Genomic DNA, 14,754 nt, shown 5'->3' on the forward strand with positions numbered 1-14,754 from the left:
CTTCCTCCCCAGTTGTTCCAGAAGATTGGCAAGATAGGGAGACCCTGCAGTGGGTTCGGGATGGGCTGTTAGCACCTGCAAAGTCTCCTACCCAGTCTCCCTCATTTTTAGGGGATGGGGGGCTGTGCCACTTAGCATTCAAGATCAGCTTTTGGGATCTTAAGTTTCCTGACCAGGGATTGAACCCAGGCCATGATTGTGAAAGTGCCAGGGAATTAGCAGTTTTCCTTTTCATCCCAGACAGGGGAATCTGAGGCCTCACTGTTCCCCTCTTGTCTCTGGATCTGAAGTAAGGCCTCTAGACCTGCACTTCTGCCCCCATCTCCAAGCTGGCAGGAAGAAACCAGAGCAAAGGACTGTCTGGCCCAGCCCCACCCTCCAGTCTGTGCAGTTACCTTGGCCCTGCCCTGCACCAGCCCAGCTCCTTGTTGCCCGAACACCTCAGAACTCCAAGGCATGCATTTGTATACACACACACACACATACCCCACCCCTCTGCAGGCCCGATCTGGCTGAAGGACATTTACCAGCCATCTGTGACCACCAACTCACCCTGGAAGTCCTAGGTGACGCCTGTCTGCAGTGTATTTGTGTCAGGCACTAGGTAACATCTGGGGTTTTTGTGAGGTAGTGTATGTAGTAACTTCTGAAAGAGGGCTTGGATATGTGTATGTAAGGGAGTCTATGAATAGGTGTGTGGGCTTGTATATGTGTTTATTTATGATGTATGTCTTAGTGGATTCATTGATTGAGCTAATACGCATTGAGCCCTCTCCAGGTGCCAGCCTCAACTTCAGGTGCTAGGGATGTGGTGCTGAACAAGGCAGAGAGGGCATGACCATTAGGTGTGATTGGCAGCTTCAAGTACATAAATGAGGACGTACTGTTGAATGCATGGCTTGGCAGTATGATCATGTTGGGTTATGGGCCTGCCAGGGTGGGCCTGTGACTGGGTTTCAGAACGTGCAGTTTCCCATTCTGTGTGTGTGTGTTTCTAAAAGGGAGGTGGGGGTCATGGGGAGAAGTAAATGGCTAGGCCTAGACTCTGCCCTGCTTGGGGGAAGGGAGTGGCCCAGAAAGACAGGAGAACCCACTTTTTGAACTCAGGAAACAGTGACCAGCAACTTCCTCTGGAGCCCCAGGTCTGGCTCCTCCCTGTTTGCCCCAGCGGCCCTTCTGGGGAAGGCCCTTGTTCAGGAGGCGTTGCTGGGGAGTGGGGAGGTAAGAAGCCCTTCAAAGCCATCATGTCCTCTGTTTTCAGTTGCAGTTGAGGGCCCAGTCCCAGGCCCAGCATGAAGCTGGAAAATTTGTTTCAGCCCAGCTGGGTATCCCAGCCTGGCCCTACTGTGGAAGCCCAGGCCCTTACCCCCAGACCCCAGCTCAGCCTGAACCCAGCTCCTTCCCCATGTTTCCTAACCCAGTCCCATCCAGCCTGATCTCCAGCCCTGATCTCAGGACTGCTAGTTTAGTCCAGTACAATTTCCAGCCCCTTTTGTACCTTTTGCCCAGTCGAGCCTGACCTTTGACCCCTTTCCTAAAGGTAATACTCAGGCCCAGTTCATTCTGACCTCCAGCTCCTTCCCCTAAGGTGAAAAGTTTGAAGCTGCCCTCCCAGGGTCTCCCTCGCATCCCTTTTTTCACAAAGTAGGGCCTCATTTGGGGGCTTGGTAAAAGTAGAGGTGAGAGAACAAGATTAGGAGATACAGCTGGGATGAAAAAAGGAAAGGCCAGGGAAGACGGGGTTGAAGGGCAGGGGGTACCAAGGATGGCGCAGGCTGAAAAGAATGTAAAATGTGAGTCAGCAGCCCTGGAATTCCAAACTGAATTTTGAAGATGGTGGTTTTGGCCTCCACTGGACCCAGCTCCCCAGTATCCAGAATGCTACAACTCTCTACCATGTGGCCAAAGTCCCAATCTCTCAGGACCACCTCTGAAGCTCCTTCTCACCCCATCCTGAGGTCTTCAGTGAAGCAAAACAGGAAATGAGTGGCAGACCACACACCCTGCAGTTCCTATCCTAGAGAATGGGGGCAACGGAAGCTGACCCAGGTTCCTACTCCACCAATTCCAGGACCCTTTTTCTGAAGTAGCTAAAACCTGGATTACTCCCATCCCTGCTTCCCCACCTCTGTGCCACCAGCTCACCTCTCCAGGAGAAGAACCTAGAGACAGTCCCTTGAGAAAAGCCCCAGAGAGGCCTGGAAAGGAAGAATCTTTCCCCCACAACCCCCAAACCAGTGAGGCTACCTGGGGGAAGTAGGTGTAATTTCTTGTTTGCCTTTAATGGACGTCAGGTGCACAGAATTAGATTAATCATACCCTTGTTTCATGATACACTCTTTTCATTGCCCTATGCACAGAACACATTTATTTAATTACAGTACTGTCATTAAGAACTTATCACATGAAAGCTAAGATCTTGGTGATAACTCCATCCTTCTCCCAAAGTATCCGCCATTCTTTTTTCCTTTTTATTTTTTCCAAACTTTAACCTTTCAGGTGAACAGCGAAGGGACTCAGCCATACATATACATGTATCCATTCTCCAAACCCCTCTCCCATCCAGGCTGGCACATAACATGGAGCAAAGTCCCATGTGCTATACAGTAGGTCCTTTTTGGTTATCTAAAATAAAGCAGTGTGTACATGACCTTCCCAAAGTCCCCAACTATCCCTTCCCCTTGGCAATCGTAAGTTTGTTTTCTGTGAGCCTCTTTCTGTGTTGTAAGTTCATTTGTATCATTTCTTTTTAGATTTCACATATAAGGAATGTCATTCAATATTTCTCCTTCTTTGTCTGACTTTACTCAGTATGACACACTCTAGGTCCATCCATGTTGGTGCAAATGGCATTATTTCATTTTATTTAATGGCCAAGTAAGACTCAGTTGTTTATATGTACCACATCTTTATTATCCATTCCTCTGTCAATGGACATCTAGGTTGCTTCCATGGCTTGGCTATTGTAAACAGTGCTGCAATGAACATTGGGGTGCATGTATCCTTTCGGATCATGTTTTTCTCTGGATACATGCCCAGGAGTGGGATTGCAGAGTCATATGGTAGCTCTGTTTTTAGTTTTTTAAGCAATCTCCACACTGTCCTTCATAGTGGCTGTACCAATTTACATTCCCACCAACAGTGTAGCAGGGTTCCCTTCTCTCCACACTCTCTCCAGGATTTGTTGTTTGTGGATTTTTTGGATGATAGCCATTCTGACCAGTGTGAGGTGATATCTCTTTGTAGTTTTGATTTGCATTTCTCTAATAACTAGCAATGTTGAACATCTTTTCATGTGCCTGTTGGCCAACTGTGTGTCCTTTTTGAAGAAATGTCTATTCAGACCTTCTTCCCACGTTCTTTGAATAGGTGGTTTGTTTTGATGCTCTTCAGCATCTTAAGCTGTTTGTAATATTCGGAGACTAATCCATTATAAGTCACATCATTTGCAAATTTTTCTCCCAATCTGTGGGTTGTCTTTTCATTTTGTTTATTGTTTTCTTTGCTGTGAAAAAGCTTTTGAGTTTATGTAGGTCCCATTCTTTTTTCCTTTTTATTAGTTTATCTCAGATTTATGTATTCCCAACTTTTTTTAGGCTTTTTTTTTTTTAAACTTTATTATAGAGTAATATTGAGTATGTAGTTTTTGGCTTCTTATTATTTTTACTTAATATACTAAGAATCATATTGTTACACATTCCTGAGTTCATGCATTTTGATAGCTGTGTAGTATTCCATGTGTGACTATACCACAATCTTTCATTCTCCTGTCTGTGGACATTCTTATCATGATTTCTGCTATCATGAAGAGCCCTCCTAGGAAAATTTTTATTCCTTTCTCCTGTTGTACATGTTCAGAGTTTTTTTTTTTTTTGGTTATATATTTAGGTGTGATTTCTGCAAATTCATGTTCCCACCTCTGAAGCTCAAATCTGAGTGCTTTCACTATGACAGAGGATCTGGGGTTAACTTGAAATAAAGTTCAGACATTTATTGAGCACCTGCTATATAAGTTATTCTCACTATATTCATTCATTCAGTCAGTCATGCTACATTTAGTTAGCATAGTCCTTAGCATATGCTAAGGACTGGAGATAGAACAGTAGACAAGAAAACAAGACATAGAGTTGGGTGGGAAAATAGATATTACACAAATGGTTGCATACATATGCAATTACAATTTATATATAACTGGATTGTGCAGGTTAGATGTATAATAGAGACCTAATTCATTATTTTTAATAAATGTTAAAATGTTTGTTTTTGGCTGCGCTGGGTCTTCATTGCTACACAAAGGGCCTTCTCTAGTTGTGGAGAGTGGGGGCTTCTTATTGTAGTGTGCAGACTTATTGCAGTGGCTTCTCTTGTGAAGTACGTGCCCTAGAGCACACAAGCTTCAGTACTTGGAGCTGGAAGGCTGAGTTGTTGTGGCTTGTAGGCTCTACAGCGCTGACTCAGTAGTTGTGGCGCATGTCAGTCAGCCCAAGGCATGTGGAATCTTCTGGAATCAGGAATCAAACCCACGTTCCCTTCATTGCCAGACAGATTCTTAACCACTGGACCGTCGTGGTAGTCCCTAGAGACACCTAGTTTAAACGTGTGTGTTAAAGAAGGCCTCTCTAAGGAAGTGGTCTATCACTATCAGCTAAGACTTGAAGAACTGGGAGGACTTGGCCAGGTGAAGAGGATTTCAGGTGGAGGAAACAGGCCCTGATGCTGGGAAGTGTTTAGTGGTTTGGGAGAATAGAACACAAGTGGGTTCTGAGCCTGGTGAGCGAGGAGATATGGTGGCAGGAGAGAGAGGCTGTGGCCAGATGGGACAATGCCATGGTGTCAATGACGATGATGATGATAGCAGTTAACACTTATTCTGCACAGGTATTGTGAGAAATCCTTTGAAAGCTGAAAGAAAGAAATCTCTTTGAAAGCTGACCACTACTTGTGTTGTAGGGACTGTTGTTATCTCCCATTAACAGGAGGAAACTAAGGGCCAGAGAAGCCAAGCAATTTGCCTAAGCTGACAAAGATAGCAAGGATTTTGAATTTCATCCAGATGTAATAGATTGTCACTGCAGGGTCTAAGGCAGGTTACAGTTAAGACCTGGTCCCTGCCCTCCTGAAACTCCCTGAACAGGGGAAAATCAGACCTGACCGCAATCTGAGTAAAAGCACACCTCAGGGAGCAGGATTAGAAACCTGTGACATCCTTTAGACTAATAGGGAGAGAAATCTCTTTGTGTTGACCAAAGAGATCTGGGAAGACGTCTTGCTGAAGGTGAAATTGGTTGTAATTGTGAGAGGGAAGGTGACAGGTGATTTTGTCAAGAATCGACAGACATTCTAAGGGATGGCTTTAGGGAAGGTACTGAAATAGGATGGTGAGTACTTTGCTGGATAGGAGAGAAGGAATCAGCAAAACTGCTCTTCATGGTCTTTCTAAATTGTACAGTTTCCAGTGACAAGTTGAGAAATTTATTTTTTCTTATTGTATTTTCTTTTGGGGGGCAGTGTCCTAACTGCTAGGCCGTCAGGGAATCCCCAACTTGAAAAGTTTAGACTTAATATTATAGGGAGTGGGAAGCCACCAACAGGTCTGAACAGAGAAGTGACTTCGATATTTTTTTTAAGTAAGATTGGTTTGGCCTGATATATAGAACTAGAAAAGGGGGACCAAGTAGGGGGCCATGAAGTCCATACTCTAGCAACTTAAAAAACCCAAACAAAAAGATCCTAACTTATCATAAAATAAATTTTACAAGATTAAAGAATTAAATGGAAGCAAATAAAATTAGAAGGTAATAAAACGAAATAGTATTCACCAACTTTCTAGAAGTATGTGTGCAAAGTATAAACTTGTAAGATTTTAAATACCATAGAAGAAATCAGAAAGGAAAAGAATGAATTAAAAAAAGGAAAAGTGATCATTTTGACTGCAAATTTATAACTTTGGTATATGTGTGTGTAAATAAAAAAATAGATCCTCGCTCCCTACCCCCCCTATCACAGCTGAAAAAACAAATGGGTATGCTGGGAAATATATTTGCAGCAAATATGATGATTTACAATCTTTTTGCACAACTATTAATGCAAAATAGTTTTTAAAAAGAGGCTCTTCAATAGATAAAAGGGTAAAGGACAATTTCAGAGGAGGAAGTATCAATACTAAGTCTAAAACACATAGAACTGTAGTGATTTAATTCTATTTAAATAGTATGGCCCTTTTTGTCTATTAAAGTAACAAATAACAGCTTTATTGAGATACAATTTGCACACCATACAGTTCACCCAGTTAAAGTGTACACAATTAAATGGCTTTTAGTATATTCTTTTTTTTTTTAGTATATTCATAAGTGTTGTGCAAACATCACCAAAACCTATTTTAAAACATTTTCATCATTCCCAAAAGAAAACCTATACCCAATAACAATCACTCAGTATTTTCCCCCACTATCCCAGCCCCAGGAAACTATTCATTCACTCTGTGTCTTTTTAAGTTTACCTATTCTAGACATGTCATATAAATGGATTCATACAATATATGGTCTTTTGTGCCTAGCTTCTACCACTTACCAGAATATTTTCAAGTTTCATCCATGTTGTCTCATGTATCACTGTTTGATTTCTTTTTATTGCCAAATATAATTTTTCATTGTATGAATATACTACATCTTATTTATCCATTCATCAGTTGAGGGACATTTGGATATTTTTCTTCTTTTTGTCTGCTATGAGTAATGCTGCTATAAACATTTGCATACACATATTTGATTAGATACATATTTTGATTTCTCTAGGATATATGCCTAGGAGTGGAATTGCTGGGTCAAATGGCAACTCTATGTTTAATCTTTTGAGCAACTGCCAGACTTTTTTCTAAAGTGACTGTACCACTTTACAGTTCCATTAGAAAGATTCTGATTTCTTTATATCCTCCCCAACACTTGTTATCATCTTTTTTTTTTTTAACCATAACCATCCTGGAGTGTGCAAAGTAGCATCTCATGATGGTTTTGATTTATATTTCCCTGATAACTAATGACACTGAGCATCTTTTATTAGCCATTTGTAAAGTGTTTTCTTTGGGAAAATGTCTATTCAGATCTTTTGCCCTTTTAAAATTCCTTGAGATTTTTTTTTTTGAGTTATAGTTAATGTACAATGTTGTATTAATTTCAACTGTACAGCCAAGTGTTTCAATTATATATATTCTTTTTCAGATTATTTTATTGAGTTGTAAGAATTATTTATATGTTATAGACATAAGTCTTTTATCAGATATATTATTTGCAAATGTTGTCTCCCATTCTGTGGGTTGTCTTTTTGCTTTTTTGAGGGTGTTTTTAAAAAAATATTTATTTACTTGGCTGTACCAGGTCTTAGTTGCAGCATGCAGGATCTTGGATCTTTATTTGGCATGCAGGATTTTTAGTTGCACCAGGTGAGATCTATTTCCCTGACCAGGGATCAAACCTGGGACCCCACATTGGGAAGTTCCTGACGGTGTCTTTTGAAGCAGAAAAGTTTTAAACTTTGATGAAGTCCAAATTATTTATTTTTTCTTTTGTTGCTTGTGCTTTTGGTGTACTTGGTAAACTTTGCATTGAAGTATAACATACAGAAAAGTACACCTATCATAAAAATACAACTTTACAAATTTTCTCCAACTGAACATACAAACTGGACCAGCACTGAGATCAAGAAGTAGAACATTACTAGCAACCTAAAGTCTTCCTCATGACCCTTCCCCATCATTTTCCCTCTCCAAGCATAACCACTGTCTTATTTTTTAATGCCATGATTGGTTTTATCTGTTTTTTGAAGTATATAAATGGAATCATACTAAAGAGGCAAAGATTTTCAATGATCCTACCCAATACTGGGCAGGATGTGAAGAGACTTAGAATCTCATATACTTTGAGTAAACTAATCTCTCAGAAAAGCAACCTGTATCATTGTGCACAACCTTTGACCCACTAATTTCGTTTCTGGGATTCACAGCATTAGCTATAAAAAGTCTGCAAACTCCAGAAAGTGATGGATAGGAGAATGGCTTGGTTAACTGTGGGACATCCTAACAAAGGAATGCTATATAGCCATCAAAATGATGCTTACCAAGAGGTTAAAAGAATGAAAAATACATTTATGATCAGTGCTAACTGAAAAAGTAGGATGATAAATTATCATTCTATAAATGATAATACAAAATGGCTGCAATTCTATAAAAGGTCTGTGCCTGGGGAAAAAAATACAATGGGAAGAAGGTATAATGGTGACAATTAGATGATTGCATTCTATGTGGATTTTTCTTCTCTTTGCCATTTTCAGACTTTCTTTAACCTACTCATGCTACCTTTATAACAACAAATACTAACCATAAAAGAGATGGAATCCTGGTGGGAAGTAGCAAAGACCTGAATTAAGGAGTATGTGTGGGACCCGGAGAGAAGCAAGAGAACAGATACAATCTGGCTGCCTACTGAATATGGGGAGGGAGTAGGGGGGAAGGATGGAAGGCAACATTAAGGTTTGGAGGAACTGAGAGGACACATGTCATGAACAAAAATAGGGATCCCTGAAGTAATCACAGCACAGTGGTTCAGAGCACAGGCTCCTGCCAGAGACACCTTCTTTTTTGAATCCTGGGCCAACCACTGATAAGTGGATAATCCTGAACAAGTTATTTAATCTCTTTGAAATGTTTCCTCATCTCTAAAATGGGGATAATATTAGTACCTGTCTTAAAGTATTGTTAGGAGTAAATGATACAGAGAATTTGGAAAATGCCTGGCACAGAGTAAACGTTCAGTAAAGATTACCTCTTGTGATATGCCCAGAGGCCCTGGGAGATGGGTGGGGGTAGGTGGAGTAGGGCTAAGACTTCTCAGTCCCCAGCCACCAGTCAGACCAGAAATGGTCCCTCCATCTCCCCTCTTTTAGCCTGCTCAGTGCCTGGAGGTCACCCTAGGAGATTCTCCAAAGCCCACAGGAGTGAGAATGGCTGGGATCCTGAAGTGGGAGGTGTGGAAGGATTGGTTTGGAGGAATGGGAGCATTAAGAGCTCAGGTCAGTTCAGTCACCCAGTTGTGTCTGACTCTTTGCTTCCCCAGGGATTGCAGCACGCCAGGCTTCCCTGTCCATCACCAACTCCCAGAGCTTGCTCAAACTCATGTCCATTGAGTCAGTGATGTCATCCAACCATTTCATCGTCTGTCGTCCCCTTCTCCTCCTGCCCTCAATCTTTCCCAGCATCAGGGTCTTTTCTAATGAGTCAGTTCTTCACATCAGTGGCCAAAGTATTGGAGCTTCAGCTTCAGTATCAGTTCTTCAATGCATATTCAGGACTGATTTCCTTTAGGGTTGACTGGTTTGCTTTAGGGTTGACTGGTTTGATCTCCTTGCTGTCCAAGGGACTCTCAAGAGTCTTCTCCAGCACCACAGTTCAAAATCATCAGTTCTTCGGCACTCAGCTTTCTTCATGGTCCAACTCTCATGTCCGTACATGACTACTGGAAAAAACCACAGCTTTGACTATCTGGACCTTTGTTGGCAAAGTATTGTCTCTGCTTTTTAATATGCTGTCTAGGTTTGTCATAGCTTTTCTTCCAAGGAAGAAAGCTTTTAATTTTATGGCTGCAGTCACCTAAGAAACTGTAAATTGAGTAGGCCAGCCTAGCTGCAAAGCAGAGAGGCTCTGAAGCACCCCATCAGAGCCCTCCTGTCCCACGTTGGTACATCAGGATGCTTTCTGGATGATCTAAGGAGGGCACGGGCTTCCCTTGTGGCTCAGCTGGTAAAGAATTTGCCTGCAATGCAGGAGACCTGGATTCTATCCCTGGGTTGAGAAGATCCCCTGGAGAAGGGAAAGGCTACCCACTCCAGTATTCTGGCCTTTAGAATTCTATGGATTGTATAGTCCATTGGGTTGCAAAGAGTCGGACACGACTGAGAGACTTTCACTTCACAAGGAGGGCACAGCGGAGTTTCTCTCCCATTGTCCAGGAGGTTCTGGCTAATTGGGTCCATTCTGTCTCACCACTCTGCCTCCTCTACCACTTAGACCCAGATTTGTGAGAGCTTAAAAAACAAGGACAGCCAGTGGGACATGACAGGAAGATAAGGGGAGCACCATTTGCAAGTTTGGCCTCCAGAGGCCGCCCTGCCACTACCCCTCCCCTCCCCGCACAGGGAGTAGGATATGTGTCTACAGTATGGAGATCTACCTGGATATCTGGCTGAAGCCAAAGACCACATTCGTTCCGGTCCCCCTCCCAGGTTTTGAGATGTGAGGCTGGCTACATAACTGTACCTGGTGCTTGCCTTCATCTTCGATCTTGTAACCTTCCTGTCCTGACTTCACCAGCTGCTTAGGTGAGTTCTGCAGGTGCTGTTTGTTCCAAAGGCCAGTTCCCAGCACCGCATATCTGCCTGCTTCCTGCTGGGCGTGAGCACGCTCCTCGCTCCTCTTGTTTGTTACCCTTTCCCTACCCAGTACCCACTCCTCTTGTCTGAAAGCTAGTCCCTCAGGTCAGGAGCCACCTTTGGTCTCCTCAGGAAGTTCCCATCATAGCCTGTAACCCCTCCTTGCCTTGGGCAACTTGCTCCCCACTTTTGTTGCAGGAAGGGGGACCCCTTCCAGGGTCCGAAACTGGGCTCTTGTCTAAACTCGGAAATGAATTGTCCTAGGAGACACATGTGCTGACAAAGCAAGAGATTTTATTGGTAAAGGGCACCTGGGCGGAGAGCTATATAGGGTAAGGGAACCCAGGAAGAACTGCTCTGCCATGTGGCTTGCAGTCTCGAGTTTTACAGAGATGCGATTAGTTTCCTGATTGTCTTTGCCCAATCATTCTGACTCAGAGTCCTTCCTGGTGGCGCACACATTGCTCAGCCAAGACGAATGCTAGTGAGAGGGATCCTGCGAGGTGGACGGACACGTGGTGCCTCCTTTTGACCTTTCCCGAACTCTTCCTGTTGGTGGAGGCTTATTAGTTCCATGTTCCTCACCTGGACCTCCTGTCGTAAAACAACTCATGCAAATGGTTACTAGGGAGCCTGGCCAGGATGGGCGGTTTCAGTCAGCGTGCTTCCCGGAACACTTTCACCTTCTGGGCCCCATCTCTCCAAGAAACATCCCCTTTCATTACATAGAACTCCCTGAACCCAGTCCCTGCCTGTACCCTAGTTCCTCTCATCTGCCTCTGACCCGTTTTCCATTTTTCTCTTTTATCCCAGACCCCTCACCTCCAGCCATCTTCTCCTAACTTCCACACCCCCAACTATCCTCCACTGACCTTCTCAACCTTTCGGCACTTTCTGACCTGCATTTGAGTTCTTGTCCCCTCTCCCTCCTGCCTGGTCTCCCCAGGGGCTGGAACATCTGCAGCTTATAAACAGTACGCAGCTGCAGGAGGCCATTTGCTACAGCAGCAGTGCCCTCGGAAATAACATGTACAGACTCCTCTCCTTCCTCAAGTCCATTCTTCAGGCCCAGAGGGGACTTAACCTCCCTCCACCCCTGGGAATTTCTGAGTCCTGGACTCTGATCCCACCCCCACTCCAGAATCCCAGCCTCCCAGAGAGCCTGAGTCACACATGGGAGTGTCAGATTCCAGGCATCACAGTCACAGATGTGAGATATCAGCCCACTCAGTCTCATCTCTCTGTCCCTTCTCTTGAGATTTCTGGACAGGAAACCCTCTTCCCCCCAAATTTTCCCTTACTCCTGGTATCCTGCCCCTGCCCCCTCTAACTCCCAGGACACGGATATGAACACTATCTCCTGGAAAGGAGACCATCAGAAAAATCCAATCCAACCTGCTGGGCAAGATGGAAGCAGCCTGCATGGAACTAGGAGGGGCTGGGGAACTAGGAGGGACTGGGGAACTGGTGGCCAATTATCATCCTGTCTTCCCCGGACTTCAGGCCCTCGCTAGGGATCAGCATGTGGATCATCCTCCATGGGTATCTCCATTATGTTTTTTTAACATCACAAAGCAATTCTTCCAGACCAGCGGGGTGTCCTACACTTCTACCTGGAGATGGCATCCGATCCAGCAAGTTAAGAGCTCAGTCCCACTTTGGATGCCAATCATAAGTCCAGGTTGTGACCTGTGCTTCTGACTGACTGGTTATTGATTGGATATTCCCATACCCACCTCCTTGGTTTGATTAATTTGCTAGAGTGGCTCAGAGAACTTAGGGAGTCAGTTTACTTACTAGATTACCAGTTTATTACATAGGATATTAAAGGATATGAATAAACAAAAGGTGAAGAGATATATATAAAGTTCTAGGAGGGTCCTGAACGCAAGAGCTTCTCTCCCAGTGGAGTTTGGAGTATACCAGCTTTCTCTCCTGTGGATTCATTCTGGTTCACCAAGCTGGGAGGTATCTGAATCCAGTCCCTTGGGGGTTTTTTGGAAACCTTATTACATGGACTTCAGTGGCTCAGATGGTAAAGAATCCGCCTGCATTGCAGGAGACCTGGGTTCGATCCTTAGGTTGGGGAGATCACCTGGAGGAAAGTATGGCAACCCACTGCAGTATTCTTGCCTGGAGAATCCCTGTGGACAGAGGTACCTGGCATGCTACACAGTCCATGGGGTCACAAAGAGTCAGGCTGAGCAACTAAATTTTTTTTTTTATTATATAAACATGACTGATTAAATCATTGGCTATAGGCAATGGATTCAACCTCCAGTCCTTCTCCCTTCCCTGGAGGTCAGGGGTAGAACTGGAAGTTCCATTCCTCTAATTACTAGGTTGGTTCCCCTGGCAACCAGCCCCAACCTTAAGGTACTTTCTGAAAGTCACTTCATTAACATAAACTCTGGAGTAGTTGAAAGAGGGTTTGTTATGAATATCAAAACACATTTCTTAGACAGATTTATCAATTAAGAAGCTCCAAAGATTTTAGGAGTTCTGTGCCAGAAATGGAGATGAAGACCAACTAAACATTTCTTATTATAAATCACAATATCTCAGCATCAAAAGCCCATGCTGGAATCCTTTTCTGAACAGATTGAGAGTAAGAATGATAGGTTTTGGGGGGTGACCGTGGGCAGGCAGCCCAATCCAGGCTCAGCAAGAAGCAAGCCCATAGTGATAGCAGCCAGGCCCCCCTAGCTGGATGAACAAATGCTTGGGAGGACAGTGCAACCATGAGGCTTGCATCTTGCTTCCACCTCTATGGACCTGGATCGTAGACATATTTTAACTGAGGACCAGTATAGACATCTACACTCAGCAAAGAACAATTCCATTTCGAACAACTGGCAGGTTGAGAAGAGAGAGGGCACCTCAGTTATACTAAGTGTGCATTCAATGATTCAAGCATTTTTCACACAACATGGATCTTATAAGCAAGGCAACTTCCAAATCTGGTGCTCAACCATTGAAACAGCAATCGGTTCCAAACTGGCTGAGTGGGACTTACTGAGAGGCCAGCTCTGCCTTATTTTACAGATGATTGAAAGAATTTTCATGTTTTGACTACATGATCTAATTTTTGACCTATATGTTTATTTTTTTTAAATAATTTTATTTATTTATTTTTGGCTGCACTGGGTCTTCATTGTTTTGTGTGGGCTTTCTTGAGTTGTGGTGAGCAGGGGCTACTCTTCATTACAGTGTGTGGACTTATTGCAGTGGGTTCTCTAGTTGTGGAGCACAGACTCTGGGTGTGAGGGCTTCAGTGGTTGCAGCATCTGGGCTTGGTTGTTGTGATGTGCGGGCCCTGGAGCTCAGGCTCAGTAGTTGTGGCCAATGGGCTTAACTCCTCCTCAGCATGTAGAATCTTCCTGGACCAGTACTCCAGCTGGTGTCCCCTGTATTGACAGGTGAATTCTTATCCATTGTGCCACCAGGGAAGTCTGCTATGTGTTCACTTTAAAATCGCATCTCCTGGTATAGTATAATTCTGTCCTAGTTACTTTGTGACCCTTTTTCCATCATTTATCCTCTGAGCCTCCGTTTTCTCCAGTGTAAAACAGTTAGAGGAACTGACCTTAGAGATTCCTAAGGTTCCTAACTATTAGTGCCCTCCAAATGATATGTATAGAATTTACATCTTACAAGTTCTTCCATATTCATTCTCTCTTTTAATTCTCAAAACTGTTCTATAATATAGATACTATTCCTTTTCCTCTTTTATGACTGAGTACATTGAGGCTCAGAGAGCTTGAGAAAATTATTCAAGGTTGCACAGACAATAGGTGGTAAAGGCAGAATTAAATCCTTGTGAGTTCATTTCCAGTGTGTCTCCAGGTAACCTTCTAACAATTGGGAGGAATGCCCCAACTGTTAGCAGGGCAGGCCAGCTCTCTTGAAGGGTTGGGGCTAGTTAAAATGGAAGGATGTTATATTTTCATATGTACCTCCTTTGCTTTGTAAGTTTCAGTGCTCTTCGGCTTTTGTTCACATGCCTGTGTTTCCTAAGTACAAAGCTAAACTCTTGCTGCTAAGGCAGTCCACTCATGGCTGGGGGACCTACCCTGGAGCTGAGAGGGGTTTCCCAGGTCCACATGGGAGGGGAAAAGGTGCTAACCTACGGCCTGCAGGCCTGTCTGTTTTCTAGTTCCAGGTCTTTCACATGCTAGCCAAGGATCTAGCTTTCCTGTTTGCTGCTTAGTTTTCTCTGTAATATGGGCATCATAACTGCTGCTCTGTGGGCTTCAGACAGAAAGGCGACAGGGAGGTACTTTGAGGTGTGAAATGCTCTTTCGGTGTGTGTGTGTGTCTGTGTGTATTGAGGAG

The sequence above is a fragment of the Bos mutus genome, chromosome 26 (genome assembly GCF_027580195.1).
Source record: "Bos mutus isolate GX-2022 chromosome 26, NWIPB_WYAK_1.1, whole genome shotgun sequence".
Lineage (NCBI taxonomy): Eukaryota > Metazoa > Chordata > Mammalia > Artiodactyla > Bovidae > Bos > Bos mutus.